The following is a 20577-nucleotide window of genomic DNA, read 5'->3' as shown; positions in this document are numbered from 1 at the left end:
ACGTTATAACGTTATAACGTATTACGTTATATAGTAAAACGTTATATGGTATAACGTTATATGGTATAACGTTATGAAGTATTGCGGTATATGGTACAACGTCATATGGTATAACGTTATAACGTATTACGTTATATGGTATTACGTTATAACGTATTACGTTATATATTATAACGTTATAACGTATTACGTTATATGGTATAACGTTATAACGTATTGCGTTATATGGAACAACGTTATAACGTATTGCGTTATATGGTACAACGTTATAACGTATTACGTTATATGGTATAACGTTATAACGTATTACGTTATATGGTATTACGTTATAACGTAATACGTTATATGGAATAACGTTATAACGTATTACGTTATATGGTATTACGTCATAACGTATTACGATATATGGTATAACATTATAACGTATTACGTTATAACGTATTACGTTATATGGTATAACGTTATAACGTATTACGTGATATGGTATAACGTCGCATGGTATATCGTTATAACGTATTACGTTATATGGTATGAGTTTATAACGTAATACCTTATATGGTATAACGTTATAACATATTGCGGTATATGGTATAACGTCATATGGTATAACGTTATAACGTATTACGTTATATGGTATTACGTTATAACGTATTACGTTATATGGAATAACGTTGTAACGTATTACGTTATATGGTATTACGTCATAACGTATTACGATATATGGTATAACATTATAACGTATTACGTTATAACGTATTACGTTATATGGTATAACGTTATAACGTATTATGTTATATGGTATAACGCTATATCGTATTACGTGATATTGTATAACGTCATATGTTATAACGTTATAACGTATTACGTTATATGGTATAACGTTATAACGTATTGCGTTATATGGTAAAACGTTATAACGTATTACGTTATATGGTACATCGTTATAATGTATTACGTTATATGGTTTAACGTTGTAACGTTTTACGTTATATGGTATTTCGTTATAACGAATTACGTTATATGGAATAACGTTATAACGAATTACGTTATATGGTATTACGTCATAACGTATTACGATATATGGTATATCGTTATAACGTATTGCGTTATAACGTATTACGATATATGGTATAACGTTAAAACGTATTATGTTATCTGGTACAACGTTATAACGTATTACGTTATATGGTGTAACGTTATAACGTATTACGTTATATGGTATAACGTTATAACATATTACGTTATATGATATAACGTTATAACGTATTACGTTATATGGTGTAACGTTATAACGTATTACGTTATATGGTATAACGTTATAACATATTACGTTATATGGTATTACGTTATATGGTATAACGTTATAACGTATTACGTTATATGGTATAACGTTATAACGTTATAACGTATTACGTTATATAGTAAAACGTTATATGGTATAACGTTATATGGTATAACGTTATGAAGTATTGCGGTATATGGTACAACGTCATATGGTATAACGTTATAACGTATTACGTTATATGGTATTACGTTATAACGTATTACGTTATATATTATAACGTTATAACGTTTTACGTTATATGGTATAACGTTATAACGTATTGCGTTATATGGAACAACGTTATAACGTATTGCGTTATATGGTACAACGTTATAACGTATTACGTTATATGGTATAACGTTATAACGTATTACGTTATATGGTATTACGTTATAACGTAATACGTTATATGGAATAACGTTATAACGTATTACGTTATATGGTATTACGTCATAACGTATTACGATATATGGTATAACATTATAACGTATTACGTTATAACGTATTACGTTATATGGTATAACGTTATAACGTATTACGTGATATGGTATAACGTCGCATGGTATATCGTTATAACGTATTACGTTATATGGTATGAGTTTATAACGTAATACCTTATATGGTATAACGTTATAACATATTGCGGTATATGGTATAACGTCATATGGTATAACGTTATAACGTATTACGTTATATGGTATTACGTTATAACGTATTACGTTATATGGAATAACGTTATAACGTATTACGTTATATGGTATTACGTCATAACGTATTACGATATATGGTATAACATTATAACGTATTACGTTATAACGTATTACGTTATATGGTATAACGTTATAACGTATTATGTTATATGGTATAACGCTATATCGTATTACGTGATATTGTATAACGTCATATGTTATAACGTTATAACGTATTACGTTATATGGTATAACGTTATAACGTATTGCGTTATATGGTAAAACGTTATAACGTATTACGTTATATGGTACATCGTTATAATGTATTACGTTATATGGTTTAACGTTGTAACGTTTTACGTTATATGGTATTACGTTATAACGAATTACGTTATATGGAATAACGTTATAACGAATTACGTTATATGGTATTACGTCATAACGTATTACGATATATGGTATAACGTTATAACGTATTGCGTTATAACGTATTACGTTATATGGTATAACGTTAAAACGTATTATGTTATCTGGTACAACGTTATAACGTATTACGTTATATGGTGTAACGTTATAACGTATTACGTTATATGGTATAACGTTATAACATATTACGTTATATGATATAACGTTATAACGTATTACGTTATATGGTGTAACGTTATAACGTATTACGTTATATGGTATAACGTTATAACATATTACGTTATATGGTATTACGTTATATGGTATAACGTTATAACGTATTACGTTATATGGTATAACGTTATAACGTTATAACGTATTACGTTATATAGTAAAACGTTATATGGTATAACGTTATATGGTATAACGTTATGAAGTATTGCGGTATATGGTACAACGTCATATGGTATAACGTTATAACGTATTACGTTATATGGTATTACGTTATAACGTATTACGTTATATATTATAACGTTATAACGTATTACGTTATATGGTATATCGTTATAACGTATTATGTTATATGGTATAACGCTATAGCGTATTAGGTAATATGGTATAACGTCATATGGTATAACGTTATAACGTATTGCGTTATATGGTATTACGTTATAACGTATTACGTTATATGGTATAACGTTATAACGTATTGCGTTATATGGTACAACGTTATAACGTATTACCTTATATGGTACAACGTTATAACGTATTACGTTATATGTTATAACGATATAACGTATTACGTTATATGGTATTACGTTATAACGTATTACGTTATATGGAATAACGTTATAACGTATTACGTTATATGGTATTACGTCATAACGTATTACGATATATGGTATAACATTATAACGTATTACGTTATATGGTATAACGTTATAACGTATTACGTGATATGGTATAACGTCGCATGGTATATCGTTATAACGTATTACGTTATATGGTATAAGTTTATAACGTAATACCTTATATGGTATAACGTTATGACATATTACGGTATATGGTATAACGTCATATGGTATAACGTTATAACGTATTACGTTATATGGTATAACGTTATAACGTATTATGTTATATGGTATAACGCTATAGCGTATTACGTGATATGGTATTACGTCATAACGTATTACGATATATGGTATAACGTTATAACGTATTACGTTATAACGTATTACGTTATAACGTATTACGTTATATGGTATAACGTTATAACGTTATAATGTATTACGTTATATGGTATAACGATATAACGTATTATGTTATATGGTATAACGCTATAGCGTATTACGTGATATGGTAAAACGTCATATGTTATATCGTTATAACGTATTACGTTATATGGTATAACGTTATAACATATTGCGTTATATGGTACAACGTTATAACGTATTACGTTATATGGTATAACGTTATAACGTATTACGTTATATGGTATTACGTTATAACGTATTTCGTTATGTGGAATAACCTTATAACGTATTACGTTATATGGTATTACGTCACAACGTATTACGATATATGGTATAACGTTATAACGTATTGCGTTATATGGTACAACGTTATAACGTATTACGTTATATGGTATAACGTTATAACGTAATACGTTATATGGTATAACGTTATAACGTATTATGTTATATGGTATAACGCTATAGCGTATTACGTGATATGGTATAACGTCATATGTTATAACGTTATAACGTATTACGTTTTATGGTATAACGTTATAAGGTATTACGTTATATGGTATAACGTCATATGGTATAACGTTATAACGTATTACGTTATATGGTATAAGTTTATAACGTAATACCTTATATGATATAATGTTATAACATATTACGGTATATGGTATAACGTCATATGGTATAACGTTATATTGTATTACGTTATATGGTATAACGTTATAACGCATTACGTTATATGGTATAACGTTATAACGTATTATGTTATATGGTATAACGCTATAGCGTATTACGTGATATGGTATAACGTCATATGTTATAACGTTATAACGTATTACGTTATATGGTATAACGTTATAACGTATTGCGTTATATGGTACAACGTTATAACGTATTACGTCATATGGTACAACGTAATAACGTATTACGTTATATGGTATAACGTTATAACATATTACGTTATATGATCTTACGTTATATGGTATAACGTTATAACGTATTGCGTTATATGGTACAACGTTATAACGTATTACGTTGTATGGTACATCGTTATAACGTATTACGTTATATGGTATAACGTTATAACGTTTTACGTTATATGGTATTACGTTATAACGCATTACGTTATATGGAATAACGTTATATGGTATAACGTTATAACGTATTACGTGATATGGTATAACGTCGCATGGTATAACGTTATAACGTATTACGTTATATGGTATAAGTTTATAACGTAATACCTTATATGGTATAACGTTATAACATATTACGGTATATGGAATAACGTCATATGGTATAACGTTATATTGTATTATGTTATATGGTATAACGTTATAACGTTATAACGTATTACGTTATATGGAAAAACGTTATATGGTATAACGTTATATGGTATAACGTTATGACGTATTACGTTATATGGTATAACGTCGCATGGTATAACGTTATAACGTATTACGTTATATGGTATAAGTTTATAACGTAATACCTTATATGGTATAACGCTATAACATATTACGGTATATGGTATAACGTCATATGGTATATCGTTATATTGTAATACGTTATATGGTATAACGTTATAACGTTATAACGTATTACGTTATATGGTAAAACGTTATATGGTATAACGTTATATGGTAAAACGTTATATGGCATAACGTTATATGGTATAACGTTATGACGTATTACGTTATATGGTATAACGTCATATGTTATAACGTTATAACGTATTACGTTATATGGTATAACGTTATAACGTATAGCGTTATATGGTACAACGTTATAACGTATTACGTTATATGGTACAACGTTATAACGTATTACGTTATATGGTATAACGTTATAACGTATTACGTTATATGGTATTACGTTATAACGTATTACGTTATATGGAATAACGTTATAACGTATTACGTTATATGGTATTACGTCATAACGTATTACGTTATATGGAATAACGTTATAACGTATTACGTTATATGGTATTACGTCATAACGTATTACGATATATGGTATAACGTTATAACGTATTACGTTATAACGTATTACGTTATATGGTATAACGTTATAACGTATTACGTGATATGGTATAACGTCGCATGGTATAACGTTATAACGTATTACGTTATATGGTATAAGTTTATAACGTATTACGTTATATGGTATAACGTTATAACGTATTACGTTATATGGTATTACGTTATAACGTATTACGTTATATGGAATAACGTTATAACGTATTACGTTATATGGTATTACGTCATAACGTATTACGATATATGGTATAACGTTATAACATATTACGGCATATGGTATAACGTCATATGGTATAACGTTATATTGTATTACGTTATATGGTATAACGTTATAACGTTATAACGTATTACGTTATATGGTAAAACGTTATATGGTATAACGTTATATGGTATAACGTTATGACGTATTACGTTATATGGTATAACGTCATATGGTATAACGTTATAACGTATTACGTTATATGGTATAAGTTTATAACGTAATACCTTATATGATATAAAGTTATAACATATTACGGTATATGGTATAACGTCATATGGTATAACGTTATATTGTATTACGTTATATGGTATAACGTTATAACACATTACGTTATATGGTATAACGTTATAACGTATTGCGTTATATGGTACAACTTTATAACGTATTACGTTATATGGTACAACGTTATAACGTATTATGTTATATGGTATAACGTTATATCGTATTACGTTATATGGTATTACGTCATAACGTATTACGATATATGGTATAACGTTATAACGTATTACGTTATATGGTATAACGTTATAACGTATTACGTTATATATTATAACTTTATAACGTATTACGTTATATGGTATAACGTTATAACGTATTATGTTATATGGTATAACGTTATAATGTATTACGTTATATGGTGTAACGTTATAACGTATTACGTTATATGGTATAACGTTATAACATATTACGTTATATTATCTTACGTTATATGATATAACGTTATAACGTATTACGTTATATGGTATAACGCTATAGCGTATTACGTGATATGGTATAACGTCATATGTTATAACGTTATAACGCATTACGTTATATGGTATAACGTTATAACGTATTATGTTATATGGTATAACGCTATAGCGTATTACGTGATATGGTATAACGTCATATGTTATAACGTTATAACGTATTACGTTATATGGTTTAATGTTATAACGTATTATGTTATATGGTATAACGCTATAGCGTATTACGTGATATGGTATAACGTCATATGTTATAACGTTATAACGTATTACGTTATATGGTATAACGTTATAACGTATTGCGTTATATGGTACAACGTTATAACGTATTACGTTATATGGTAAAACGTAATAACGTATTACGTTATATGGTATAACGTTATAACGTATTACGTTATATGGTATTACGTTATAACGTATTACGTTATGTGGAATAACCTTATAACGTATTACGTTATATGGTATTACGTCATAACGAATTACGATATATGGTGTAACGTTATAACGTATTGCGTTATATGGTACAACGTTATAACGTATTACGTTATATGGTATAACGTTATAACGTTATAATGTATTACGTTATATGGTATAACGATATAACGTATTATGTTATATGGTATAACGCTATAGCGTATTACGTGATATGGTAAAACGTCATATGTTATATCGTTATAACGTATTACGTTATATGGTATAACGTTATAACATATTGCGTTATATGGTACAACGTTATAACGTATTACATTATATGGTACAACGTTATAACATATTACGTTATATGATCTTACGTTATATGATATAACGTTATAACGTATTACGTTATATGGTGTAACGTTATAACGTATTACGTTATATGGTATAACGTTATAACATATTACGTTATATGGTATTACGTTATATGGTATAACGTTATAACGTATTACGTTATATGGTATAACGTTATAACATATTACGTTATATGATCTTACGTTATATGATATAACGTTATAACGTATTACGTTATATGGTGTAACGTTATAACGTTATAACGTATTACGTTATATAGTAAAACGTTATATGGTATAACGTTATAACGTATTATGTTATATGGTATAACGTTATAACGTATTACGTTATATGGTGTAACGTTATAACGTATTACGTTATATGGTATAACGTTATAACATATTACGTTATATGATCTTACGTTATATGATATAACGTTATAACGTATTACGTTATATGGTGTAACGTTATAACGTATTACGTTATATGGTATAACGTTATAACATATTACGTTATATGGTATTACGTTATATGGTATAACGTTATAACGTATTACGTTATATGGTATAACGTTATAACGTTATAACGTATTACGTTATATAGTAAAACGTTATATGGTATAACGTTATATGGTATAACGTTATGAAGTATTGCGGTATATGGTACAACGTCATATGGTATAACGTTATAACGTATTACGTTATATGGTATTACGTTATAACGTATTACGTTATATATTATAACGTTATAACGTATTACGTTATATGGTATAACGTTATAACGTATTGCGTTATATGGAACAACGTTATAACGTATTACGTTATATGGAATAACGTTATAACGTATTACGTTATATGGTATTACGTCATAACGTATTACGATATATGGTATAACATTATAACGTATTACGTTATATGGTATAACGTTATAACGTATTACGTGATATGGTATAACGTCGCATGGTATATCGTTATAACGTATTACGTTATATGGTATAAGTTTATAACGTAATACCTTATATGGTATAACGTTATGACATATTACGGTATATGGTATAACGTCATATGGTATAACGTTATAACGTATTACGTTATATGGTATAACGTTATAACGTATTATGTTATATGGTATAACGCTATAGCGTATTACGTGATATGGTATTACGTCATAACGTATTACGATATATGGTATAACGTTATAACGTATTACGTTATATGGTATAACGTTATAACGTATTATGTTATATGGTATAACGCTATAGCGTATTACGTGATATGGTATTACGTCATAACGTATTACGATATATGGTATAACGTTATAACGTATTACGTTATAACGTATTACGTTATAACGTATTACGTTATATGGTATAACGTTATAACGTTATAATGTATTACGTTATATGGTATAACGATATAACGTATTATGTTATATGGTATAACGCTATAGCGTATTACGTGATATGGTAAAACGTCATATGTTATATCGTTATAACGTATTACGTTATATGGTATAACGTTATAACATATTGCGTTATATGGTACAACGTTATAACGTATTACGTTATATGGTATAACGTTATAACGTATTACGTTATATGGTATTACGTTATAACGTATTTCGTTATGTGGAATAACCTTATAACGTATTACGTTATATGGTATTACGTCACAACGTATTACGATATATGGTATAACGTTATAACGTATTGCGTTATATGGTACAACGTTATAACGTATTACGTTATATGGTATAACGTTATAACGTAATACGTTATATGGTATAACGTTATAACGTATTATGTTATATGGTATAACGCTATAGCGTATTACGTGATATGGTATAACGTCATATGTTATAACGTTATAACGTATTACGTTTTATGGTATAACGTTATAAGGTATTACGTTATATGGTATAACGTCATATGGTATAACGTTATAACGTATTACGTTATATGGTATAAGTTTATAACGTAATACCTTATATGATATAACGTTATAACATATTACGGTATATGGTATAACGTCATATGGTATAACGTTATATTGTATTACGTTATATGGTATAACGTTATAACGCATTACGTTATATGGTATAACGTTATAACGTATTATGTTATATGGTATAACGCTATAGCGTATTACGTGATATGGTATAACGTCATATGTTATAACGTTATAACGTATTACGTTATATGGTATAACGTTATAACATATTGCGTTATATGGTACAACGTTATAACGTATTACATTATATGGTACAACGTTATAACATATTACGTTATATGATCTTACGTTATATGATATAACGTTATAACGTATTACGTTATATGGTGTAACGTTATAACGTATTACGTTATATGGTATAACGTTATAACATATTACGTTATATGGTATTACGTTATATGGTATAACGTTATAACGTATTACGTTATATGGTATAACGTTATAACATATTACGTTATATGATCTTACGTTATATGATATAACGTTATAACGTATTACGTTATATGGTGTAACGTTATAACGTTATAACGTATTACGTTATATAGTAAAACGTTATATGGTATAACGTTATAACGTATTATGTTATATGGTATAACGTTATAACGTATTACGTTATATGGTGTAACGTTATAACGTATTACGTTATATGGTATAACGTTATAACATATTACGTTATATGATCTTACGTTATATGATATAACGTTATAACGTATTACGTTATATGGTGTAACGTTATAACGTATTACGTTATATGGTATAACGTTATAACATATTACGTTATATGGTATTACGTTATATGGTATAACGTTATAACGTATTACGTTATATGGTATAACGTTATAACGTTATAACGTATTACGTTATATAGTAAAACGTTATATGGTATAACGTTATATGGTATAACGTTATGAAGTATTGCGGTATATGGTACAACGTCATATGGTATAACGTTATAACGTATTACGTTATATGGTATTACGTTATAACGTATTACGTTATATATTATAACGTTATAACGTATTACGTTATATGGTATAACGTTATAACGTATTGCGTTATATGGAACAACGTTATAACGTATTACGTTATATGGAATAACGTTATAACGTATTACGTTATATGGTATTACGTCATAACGTATTACGATATATGGTATAACATTATAACGTATTACGTTATATGGTATAACGTTATAACGTATTACGTGATATGGTATAACGTCGCATGGTATATCGTTATAACGTATTACGTTATATGGTATAAGTTTATAACGTAATACCTTATATGGTATAACGTTATGACATATTACGGTATATGGTATAACGTCATATGGTATAACGTTATAACGTATTACGTTATATGGTATAACGTTATAACGTATTATGTTATATGGTATAACGCTATAGCGTATTACGTGATATGGTATTACGTCATAACGTATTACGATATATGGTATAACGTTATAACGTATTACGTTATATGGTATAACGTTATAACGTATTATGTTATATGGTATAACGCTATAGCGTATTACGTGATATGGTATTACGTCATAACGTATTACGATATATGGTATAACGTTATAACGTATTACGTTATAACGTATTACGTTATAACGTATTACGTTATATGGTATAACGTTATAACGTTATAATGTATTACGTTATATGGTATAACGATATAACGTATTATGTTATATGGTATAACGCTATAGCGTATTACGTGATATGGTAAAACGTCATATGTTATATCGTTATAACGTATTACGTTATATGGTATAACGTTATAACATATTGCGTTATATGGTACAACGTTATAACGTATTACGTTATATGGTATAACGTTATAACGTATTACGTTATATGGTATTACGTTATAACGTATTTCGTTATGTGGAATAACCTTATAACGTATTACGTTATATGGTATTACGTCACAACGTATTACGATATATGGTATAACGTTATAACGTATTGCGTTATATGGTACAACGTTATAACGTATTACGTTATATGGTATAACGTTATAACGTAATACGTTATATGGTATAACGTTATAACGTATTATGTTATATGGTATAACGCTATAGCGTATTACGTGATATGGTATAACGTCATATGTTATAACGTTATAACGTATTACGTTTTATGGTATAACGTTATAAGGTATTACGTTATATGGTATAACGTCATATGGTATAACGTTATAACGTATTACGTTATATGGTATAAGTTTATAACGTAATACCTTATATGATATAACGTTATAACATATTACGGTATATGGTATAACGTCATATGGTATAACGTTATATTGTATTACGTTATATGGTATAACGTTATAACGCATTACGTTATATGGTATAACGTTATAACGTATTATGTTATATGGTATAACGCTATAGCGTATTACGTGATATGGTATAACGTCATATGTTATAACGTTATAACGTATTACGTTATATGGTATAACGTTATAACGTATTGCGTTATATGGTACAACGTTATAACGTATTACGTCATATGGTACAACGTAATAACGTATTACGTTATATGGTATAACGTTATAACATATTACGTTATATGATCTTACGTTATATGGTATAACGTTATAACGTATTGCGTTATATGGTATAACGTTATAACGTTATAACGTATTACGTTATATGGAAAAACGTTATATGGTATAACGTTATATGGTATAACGTTATGACGTATTACGTTATATGGTATAACGTCGCATGGTATAACGTTATAACGTATTACGTTATATGGTATAAGTTTATAACGTAATACCTTATATGGTATAACGCTATAACATATTACGGTATATGGTATAACGTCATATGGTATATCGTTATATTGTAATACGTTATATGGTATAACGTTATAACGTTATAACGTATTACGTTATATGGTAAAACGTTATATGGTATAACGTTATATGGTAAAACGTTATATGGCATAACGTTATATGGTATAACGTTATGACGTATTACGTTATATGGTATAACGTCATATGTTATAACGTTATAACGTATTACGTTATATGGTATAACGTTATAACGTATAGCGTTATATGGTACAACGTTATAACGTATTACGTTATATGGTACAACGTTATAACGTATTACGTTATATGGTATAACGTTATAACGTATTACGTTATATGGTATTACGTTATAACGTATTACGTTATATGGAATAACGTTATAACGTATTACGTTATATGGTATTACGTCATAACGTATTACGTTATATGGAATAACGTTATAACGTATTACGTTATATGGTATTACGTCATAACGTATTACGATATATGGTATAACGTTATAACGTATTACGTTATAACGTATTACGTTATATGGTATAACGTTATAACGTATTACGTGATATGGTATAACGTCGCATGGTATAACGTTATAACGTATTACGTTATATGGTATAAGTTTATAACGTATTACGTTATATGGTATAACGTTATAACGTATTACGTTATATGGTATTACGTTATAACGTATTACGTTATATGGAATAACGTTATAACGTATTACGTTATATGGTATTACGTCATAACGTATTACGATATATGGTATAACGTTATAACATATTACGGCATATGGTATAACGTCATATGGTATAACGTTATATTGTATTACGTTATATGGTATAACGTTATAACGTTATAACGTATTACGTTATATGGTAAAACGTTATATGGTATAACGTTATATGGTATAACGTTATGACGTATTACGTTATATGGTATAACGTCATATGGTATAACGTTATAACGTATTACGTTATATGGTATAAGTTTATAACGTAATACCTTATATGATATAAAGTTATAACATATTACGGTATATGGTATAACGTCATATGGTATAACGTTATATTGTATTACGTTATATGGTATAACGTTATAACACATTACGTTATATGGTATAACGTTATAACGTATTGCGTTATATGGTACAACTTTATAACGTATTACGTTATATGGTACAACGTTATAACGTATTATGTTATATGGTATAACGTTATAAACGTATTACGTTATATGGTATAACGTTATAACGTATTGCGTTATATGGTACAACGTTATAACGTATTACGTTATATGGAATAACGTTATAACAAATTACGTTATATGGTATTACGTCATAACGTATTACGATATATGTTATAACGTTATAACGTACTACGTTATAACGTATTACGTTATAACGTATTACGTGATATGGTATAACGTCATATGGTATAACGTTATATCGTATTACGTTATATGGTATTACGTCATAACGTATTACGATATATGGTATAACGTTATAACGTATTACGTTATATGGTACATCGTTATAACGTATTACGTTATATGGTATAACGTTATAACGTTTTACGTTATATAGTATTACGTTATAACATATTACGTTATATGGAATAACGTTATAACGTATTACGTTATATGGTATAACGTTATAACATATTACGTTATATGATCTTACGCTATATGATATAACGTTATAACGTATTACGTTATATGGTATAACGTTATAACGTATTACGTTATATATTATAACTTTATAACGTATTACGTTATATGGTATAACGTTATAACGTATTATGTTATATGGTATAACGTTATAATGTATTACGTTATATGGTGTAACGTTATAACGTATTACGTTATATGGTATAACGTTATAACATATTACGTTATATTATCTTACGTTATATGATATAACGTTATAACGTATTACGTTATATGGTATAACGCTATAGCGTATTACGTGATATGGTATAACGTCATATGTTATAACGTTATAACGCATTACGTTATATGGTATAACGTTATAACGTATTATGTTATATGGTATAACGCTATAGCGTATTACGTGATATGGTATAACGTCATATGTTATAACGTTATAACGTATTACGTTATATGGTTTAATGTTATAACGTATTATGTTATATGGTATAACGCTATAGCGTATTACGTGATATGGTATAACGTCATATGTTATAACGTTATAACGTATTACGTTATATGGTATAACGATATAACGTATTATGTTATATGGTATAACGCTATAGCGTATTACGTGATATGGTAAAACGTCATATGTTATATCGTTATAACGTATTACGTTATATGGTATAACGTTATAACATATTGCGTTATATGGTACAACGTTATAACGTATTACGTTATATGGTATAACGTTATAACGTATTACGTTATATGGTATTACGTTATAACGTATTTCGTTATGTGGAATAACCTTATAACGTATTACGTTATATGGTATTACGTCACAACGTATTACGATATATGGTATAACGTTATAACGTATTGCGTTATATGGTACAACGTTATAACGTATTACGTTATATGGTATAACGTTATAACGTAATACGTTATATGGTATAACGTTATAACGTATTATGTTATATGGTATAACGCTATAGCGTATTACGTGATATGGTATAACGTCATATGTTATAACGTTATAACGTATTACGTTTTATGGTATAACGTTATAAGGTATTACGTTATATGGTATAACGTCATATGGTATAACGTTATAACGTATTACGTTATATGGTATAAGTTTATAACGTAATACCTTATATGATATAACGTTATAACATATTACGGTATATGGTATAACGTCATATGGTATAACGTTATATTGTATTACGTTATATGGTATAACGTTATAACGCATTACGTTATATGGTATAACGTTATAACGTATTATGTTATATGGTATAACGCTATAGCGTATTACGTGATATGGTATAACGTCATATGTTATAACGTTATAACGTATTACGTTATATGGTATAACGTTATAACGTATTGCGTTATATGGTACAACGTTATAACGTATTACGTCATATGGTACAACGTAATAACGTATTACGTTATATGGTATAACGTTATAACATATTACGTTATATGATCTTACGTTATATGGTATAACGTTATAACGTATTGCGTTATATGGTACAACGTTATAACGTATTACGTTGTATGGTACATCGTTATAACGTATTACGTTATATGGTATAACGTTATAACGTTTTACGTTATATGGTATTACGTTATAACGCATTACGTTATATGGAATAACGTTATATGGTATAACGTTATAACGTATTACGTGATATGGTATAACGTCGCATGGTATAACGTTATAACGTATTACGTTATATGGTATAAGTTTATAACGTAATACCTTATATGGTATAACGTTATAACATATTACGGTATATGGAATAACGTCATATGGTATAACGTTATATTGTATTATGTTATATGGTATAACGTTATAACGTTATAACGTATTACGTTATATGGAAAAACGTTATATGGTATAACGTTATATGGTATAACGTTATGACGTATTACGTTATATGGTATAACGTCGCATGGTATAACGTTATAACGTATTACGTTATATGGTATAAGTTTATAACGTAATACCTTATATGGTATAACGCTATAACATATTACGGTATATGGTATAACGTCATATGGTATATCGTTATATTGTAATACGTTATATGGTATAACGTTATAACGTTATAACGTATTACGTTATATGGTAAAACGTTATATGGTATAACGTTATATGGTAAAACGTTATATGGCATAACGTTATATGGTATAACGTTATGACGTATTACGTTATATGGTATAACGTCATATGTTATAACGTTATAACGTATTACGTTATATGGTATAACGTTATAACGTATAGCGTTATATGGTACAACGTTATAACGTATTACGTTATATGGTACAACGTTATAACGTATTACGTTATATGGTATAACGTTATAACGTATTACGTTATATGGTATTACGTTATAACGTATTACGTTATATGGAATAACGTTATAACGTATTACGTTATATGGTATTACGTCATAACGTATTACGTTATATGGAATAACGTTATAACGTATTACGTTATATGGTATTACGTCATAACGTATTACGATATATGGTATAACGTTATAACGTATTACGTTATAACGTATTACGTTATATGGTATAACGTTATAACGTATTACGTGATATGGTATAACGTCGCATGGTATAACGTTATAACGTATTACGTTATATGGTATAAGTTTATAACGTATTACGTTATATGGTATAACGTTATAACGTATTACGTTATATGGTATTACGTTATAACGTATTACGTTATATGGAATAACGTTATAACGTATTACGTTATATGGTATTACGTCATAACGTATTACGATATATGGTATAACGTTATAACATATTACGGCATATGGTATAACGTCATATGGTATAACGTTATATTGTATTACGTTATATGGTATAACGTTATAACGTTATAACGTATTACGTTATATGGTAAAACGTTATATGGTATAACGTTATATGGTATAACGTTATGACGTATTACGTTATATGGTATAACGTCATATGGTATAACGTTATAACGTATTACGTTATATGGTATAAGTTTATAACGTAATACCTTATATGATATAAAGTTATAACATATTACGGTATATGGTATAACGTCATATGGTATAACGTTATATTGTATTACGTTATATGGTATAACGTTATAACACATTACGTTATATGGTATAACGTTATAACGTATTGCGTTATATGGTAAAACTTTATAACGTATTACGTTATATGGTACAACGTTATAACGTATTATGTTATATGGTATAACGTTATAAACGTATTACGTTATATGGTATAACGTTATAACGTATTGCGTTATATGGTACAACGTTATAACGTATTACGTTATATGGAATAACGTTATAACAAATTACGTTATATGGTATTACGTCATAACGTATTACGATATATGTTATAACGTTATAACGTACTACGTTATAACGTATTACGTTATAACGTATTACGTGATATGGTATAACGTCATATGGTATAACGTTATATCGTATTACGTTATATGGTATTACGTCATAACGTATTACGATATATGGTATAACGTTATAACGTATTACGTTATATGGTACATCGTTATAACGTATTACGTTATATCGTATAACGTTATAACGTTTTACGTTATATAGTATTACGTTATAACATATTACGTTATATGGAATAACGTTATAACGTATTACGTTATATGGTATAACGTTATAACATATTACGTTATATGATCTTACGCTATATGATATAACGTTATAACGTATTACGTTATATGGTATAACGTTATAACGTATTACGTTATATATTATAACTTTATAACGTATTACGTTATATGGTATAACGTTATAACGTATTATGTTATATGGTATAACGTTATAATGTATTACGTTATATGGTGTAACGTTATAACGTATTACGTTATATGGTATAACGTTATAACATATTACGTTATATTATCTTACGTTATATGATATAACGTTATAACGTATTACGTTATATGGTATAACGCTATAGCGTATTACGTGATATGGTATAACGTCATATGTTATAACGTTATAACGCATTACGTTATATGGTATAACGTTATAACGTATTATGTTATATGGTATAACGCTATAGCGTATTACGTGATATGGTATAACGTCATATGTTATAACGTTATAACGTATTACGTTATATGGTTTAATGTTATAACGTATTATGTTATATGGTATAACGCTATAGCGTATTACGTGATATGGTATAACGTCATATGTTATAACGTTATAACGTATTACGTTATATGGTATAACGTTATAACGTATTGCGTTATATGGTACAACGTTATAACGTATTACGTTATATGGTAAAACGTAATAACGTATTACGTTATATGGTATAACGTTATAACGTATTACGTTATATGGTATTACGTTATAACGTATTACGTTATGTGGAATAACCTTATAACGTATTACGTTATATGGTATTACGTCATAACGAATTACGATATATGGTGTAACGTTATAACGTATTGCGTTATATGGTACAACGTTATAACGTATTACGTTATATGGTATAACGTTATAACGTATTACGTTATATGGTATAACGTTATAACGTATTATGTTATATGGTATAACGCTATAGCGTATTACGTGATATGGTATAACGTCGCATGGTATATCGTTATAACGTATTACGTTATATGGTATAAGTTTATAACGTAATACCTTATATGGTATAACGTTATGACATATTACGGTATATGGTATAACGTCATATGGTATAACGTTATAACGTATTACGTTATATGGTATAACGTTATAACGTTATAATGTATTACGTTATATGGTATAACGATATAACGTATTATGTTATATGGTATAACGCTATAGCGTATTACGTGATATGGTAAAACGTCATATGTTATATCGTTATAACGTATTACGTTATATGGTATAACGTTATAACATATTGCGTTATATGGTACAACGTTATAACGTATTACATTATATGGTACAACGTTATAACATATTACGTTATATGATCTTACGTTATATGATATAACGTTATAACGTATTACGTTATATGGTGTAACGTTATAACGTATTACGTTATATGGTATAACGTTATAACATATTACGTTATATGGTATTACGTTATATGGTATAACGTTATAACGTATTACGTTATATGGTATAACGTTATAACATATTACGTTATATGATCTTACGTTATATGATATAACGTTATAACGTATTACGTTATATGGTGTAACGTTATAACGTTATAACGTATTACGTTATATAGTAAAACGTTATATGGTATAACGTTATAACGTATTATGTTATATGGTATAACGTTATAACGTATTACGTTATATGGTGTAACGTTATAACGTATTACGTTATATGGTATAACGTTATAACATATTACGTTATATGATCTTACGTTATATGATATAACGTTATAACGTATTACGTTATATGGTGTAACGTTATAACGTATTACGTTATATGGTATAACGTTATAACATATTACGTTATATGGTATTACGTTATATGGTATAACGTTATAACGTATTACGTTATATGGTATAACGTTATAACGTTATAACGTATTACGTTATATAGTAAAACGTTATATGGTATAACGTTATATGGTATAACGTTATGAAGTATTGCGGTATATGGTACAACGTCATATGGTATAACGTTATAACGTATTACGTTATATGGTATTACGTTATAACGTATTACGTTATATATTATAACGTTATAACGTATTACGTTATATGGTATAACGTTATAACGTATTGCGTTATATGGAACAACGTTATAACGTATTGCGTTATATGGTACAACGTTATAACGTATTACGTTATATGGTATAACGTTATAACGTATTACGTTATATGGTATTACGTTATAACGTAATACGTTATATGGAATAACGTTATAACGTATTACGTTATATGGTATTACGTCACAACGTATTACGATATATGGTATAACATTATAACGTATTACGTTATAACGTATTACGTTATATGGTATAACGTTATAACGTATTACGTGATATGGTATAACATCGCATGGTATATCGTTATAACGTATTACGTTATATGGTATGAGTTTATAACGTAATACCTTATATGGTATAACGTTATAACATATTGCGGTATATGGTATAACGTCATATGGTATAACGTTATAACGTATTACGTTATATGGTATTACGTTATAACGTATTACGTTATATGGAATAACGTTATAACGTATTACGTTATATGGTATTACGTCATAACGTATTACGATATATGGTATAACATTATAACGTATTACGTTATAACGTATTACGTTATATGGTATAACGTTATAACGTATTATGTTATATGGTATAACGGTATATCGTATTACGTGATATTGTATAACGTCATATGTTATAACGTTATAACGTATTACGTTATATGGTATAACGTTATAACGTATTGCGTTATATGGTAAAACGTTATAACGTATTACGTTATATGGTACATCGTTATAATGTATTACGTTATATGGTTTAACGTTGTAACGTTTTACGTTATATGGTATTACGTTATAACGAATTACGTTATATGGAATAACGTTA

Source organism: Bombus vancouverensis, chromosome 1 (genome assembly GCF_051014615.1).
Source record: "Bombus vancouverensis nearcticus chromosome 1, iyBomVanc1_principal, whole genome shotgun sequence".
Taxonomy (NCBI): Eukaryota; Metazoa; Arthropoda; class Insecta; order Hymenoptera; family Apidae; genus Bombus; species Bombus vancouverensis.
The sequence above is the reverse complement of the archived record's forward strand: the minus strand, read 5'-3'. Positions refer to the sequence as shown.